Raw genomic sequence first — 3,586 nt, forward strand, 5'->3', positions numbered from 1 at the left:
TTAAGATCATTATCTGATTAGTTTCAAGTCACTATTTTTGTGAATTTCTCCAATGTTACTTTTAAGGGCACAGATGGAGGGAAGGTTAAATCCTTTAGATGTATTTAAAATATATTTTGTTCATGGGAACTGCATCACTCCCATATTTTGGAATGTGTATTAAATTCATAACCTAACTCCAGTAATAATTGGATGAGCCTTTCAGTGAACCCAAGCAGGTCTGTCCTGTCCCTCCCTGTCACACCCTATTAGAAATGAGTCTTCATAGATAAGAATGAAAGAAAGACTCAATTCCCCCCACACTCACCCTTCCTGCTCATACACAGACACACAGACACACACACGCAAATGGATGCACACGGAAAACGCAGGAGCAATGTCCTTATTAAAAACGGACAATTTAACAGCCTGTCTTTTTAAAAAAAGATTGTGAACATTGCTTGCCATGAGCTGAGCTCCCCCTCCAGGATTTCAGCAGCAGGTTCTTTATTTTTTGCAGCATCTCATAATGAAATCAGCGCAGATTCCAAGCAGGTATTCACCTGAGGGACACATCTTGAAAGCCTCCACGCAGTAGCCGTCTACAGAAACACAGGCAGGGATTTCTCTCATTTGACCGTCCCCTGCACAAAGGAGAAATGTTCTGAAGTTGTTTTATTATAGTAAGTGGAACAGGGTGAGATTTTTCAGATGAAGAATTTATTCAACTAAAAAAGCCATTTTGGTCAATCCCAAATTATTCCTAAATCGTTTCGACCAGTCACAAAGTGGTTGAAGTTGAGCTGCTGCTGTGATTAGCCCCGTGATTCACGCAGTCAGCTAGCATGCAGCAGACCCAGATTAAAATCTCCGCTCTAGAGCAAGCCCCAGACAGACTCTTTCAGTTCTTCAGAAAAATTCAGATTTGGTTCAACCTGAATTTAACATTTTTTTCTTTAGATTTTTTGGAACTGGCAGCAAACCAAAAAAAAAATCCATTATTTGCCCAGCTCTGTTTGTAAGTGCTTTTGCTTTCTTTTTATAGATGGGGAAACACAAAGAATAAAGCTAAACTGTTCAAATGTAGATGCTTAAAAATAGACCCCTAAATCCATAATTAGTCTGCTAAGTAAGCAGCACAGTTTGCAGATGTGTCTCTGCCATGTATTTGGGTGGCTTAAGGGGCCAGATCTGCTTGCCGGATATTGCACAAGTCAGTATCAGAGCCAGGAATTCCTGCCTGTTAGGACTGTTCTCAGAGCAACATAGCAGCCTCATACACACACACATCCCTTCTATAACGCCTGCAGTTATTTTCTCTCTCACCTGGAGCAGGCTGGAAGAGGAGGACACCAACCGCAAAAAGCAGATACAGGCTCCTCATAGCTGAGGATCGGCTGGGGTCTCAGTATCACTCACTCACTCCAGGGAAGACACACCAGGCACAATGAGTTGGGGGGTTGACTCTGGGCCAGATGGAGACAGAGTCCCAGTATTTATAGCGCTCTGGGGCTGTGAAAGGCTGAAGTGAAGGATTCTTGCTCTGATGACTCTGATGTAACCTATAACCAGAAATTCCAGTAAATGCCTTGAACAATCAGGTAACTGGTATGGCCACCTAAATCCAGAGAGGTGATCATTCTTTTCTATACAGTCACCCAGGCAGCTCAGAAAAGTCAGAATCTAGCCCTTTGTTATTTCTACTCACACTCCAGGTCCCTTCATGTCACTGTTCTGTCCTCACTGGTGTTTTCCACACTGCCCAGATTAGGGCTAAATTGTGCCTCTGGGCAGAGCTCTCAGCAACAGCTGGTCTTTGAATCCTTGTGGACAGCACATTGACAGTCTGGGGGAGCCCAGCGACAAAACCGACGCGGTGATTAATTACCTCCGTCATTTTCAGCTAGGCTGGGATCAGTGGTTTCTGTCACAGTTCAGTAAGTGCTTCATTGACGGAGGGCTGGTCTACATGAGGAACTTCCATGAATATAGTGATGTCTCTCAGGGGGAGGTGTGTGTGTGAACACCCCTGAGAACTGTACTTAAACCAAACTAACCCCTGGTGTAGACAGCACTAGAGTGATGGATGAATTCTTCCATCAGCCTAGCTATTGTCTCTCAGAGAGGCGGATTACTGACACCAATGGGAGAACCCCTCCTGGAGGAGGGAGTACCCCTCCCCCGCCTCCTCCCGTAGGTGTGGGTAGCGTCTACACTGAAGCATTACAGTAGTGAAATGCCAAGAGAGTTAAAAGTAGGGCTGTGAAATGCCCCTCTCCTCCCTTCCTCCACTCCCAGACTCACACAGTGTTGGAAACAGCCAACCTTTCCTCCCCCTCCCTGAACACACAACACACCTAGCCACCTGGACACGTTCATACACACACCCAAAGGCAGAGGCACAAGCGCACACAGATAGGAGGATTCATGCCCTAATTAAGTGACTGTGGTGCAACAGCGTGACGAGGGGAACAAATCTCTCTCAGGCCGCCCTCTGCATTTTTGCAGCCCAGCAGCTTCTCCGACTTCAGCAGCAGCTCTTCCCAACATCACAAATTCCAGCACAGAGGGGCAGGTCCTTGACGTTTTCAGGAGTCTTCCCCAACCTGGACAAGAGGCCTGTCCCCTTGGCTGGAGCCCCCAGCAGTAGCCATCCAGGACAGGATGCTGACCAGATCTATTAAAATTAAGAAGGCCAGGGCAGCCTCACCCAAGTCTCTGCTGAGGGGTAACTACTAGTGTAGTTTGTACTCCGCAGGTCAGCTCCTCAGCACCACAGCAACCTCACTGCTCCTTAGGTGCTGGGTCCTGAGCCGGCCAAGTTGTCCTCTGGCAGCAGTTGGGAAACTGCAGATTGCACTCCCACCAAAGGGACACAAGCTCCTTTCTCAGTATAAAGATCAAGCCCAGTCTGGGCCAGTGTTGAACTGCATGTGAGGGAGATAATGGCACCTCCTGTCTAGCTTTGCTGCTACTGAGCAGGCCTTTTGGAGCATGGCGCCCCCTACTGGGGATGTTGCTGCTGATAACTGTGCCGGAGGAGAGGCATGTGACTTCTTTCTGGCACCTGCAGAAAGACAGTCCATGCGAGACAGGTCAGTGGCAACGGTAGCTGCACTGCTCATGCCTTCTACATCGTTCTCATACCTGTCCCTCTTTACATGCAGCACAGGGTGCAAATGCCCCCTCACTGAGCCACGTCTACTATATTTCAGCACATGAGGATAAGAATTTGGTGTCCAGCTGCCTCTGTTGTGGATACCCCTGTGTGGGAGCACCACAGGAACTCAAATACTGCAGTGATGGGGGGCCCTTATAAACTCTTCGATTGATTAATTTGTGGCCAGACTGGATCTTGCTGAATGCCTTGATGCCAGGAGAGTCAATAACCTACACCACTGGGAAGTGTTGGGAGTGAATTTTCCAAATCTTTCCCACATCCCATCATAGGTGTCCTCTGTAAATTCAAGAGCGGGAAGGAAATGCTCTTTCCTCCCTCAGCACCCATCTTACTGTCTGAAAATCACTCTCTAAATATTTTTTCCCCCTCATCTGTAAAATGGAGACAATTCTTCCCTACTTCTCAATAGCGTAGTAAGGATTTGTG

At 47.2% G+C, this 3,586-nt stretch overlaps 1 long non-coding RNA gene across 1 annotated transcript; it reads right to left on the minus strand.

The window, feature by feature from the left end:
* Positions 1 to 539: 539 nt before the first annotated feature.
* LOC123366122 lies at positions 540 to 3,027 on the minus strand. The gene is made up of 3 exons (XR_006577936.1): positions 2,690 to 3,027; positions 1,306 to 1,541; positions 540 to 623 (listed from the first exon to the last, which is right to left on the minus strand). It is a non-coding gene; the product is annotated as an uncharacterized LOC123366122 (long non-coding RNA).
* Positions 3,028 to 3,586: the final 559 nt, after the last annotated feature.

The sequence above is a fragment of the Mauremys mutica genome, chromosome 3 (genome assembly GCF_020497125.1).
Source record: "Mauremys mutica isolate MM-2020 ecotype Southern chromosome 3, ASM2049712v1, whole genome shotgun sequence".
Classification (NCBI taxonomy): domain Eukaryota; kingdom Metazoa; phylum Chordata; order Testudines; family Geoemydidae; genus Mauremys; species Mauremys mutica.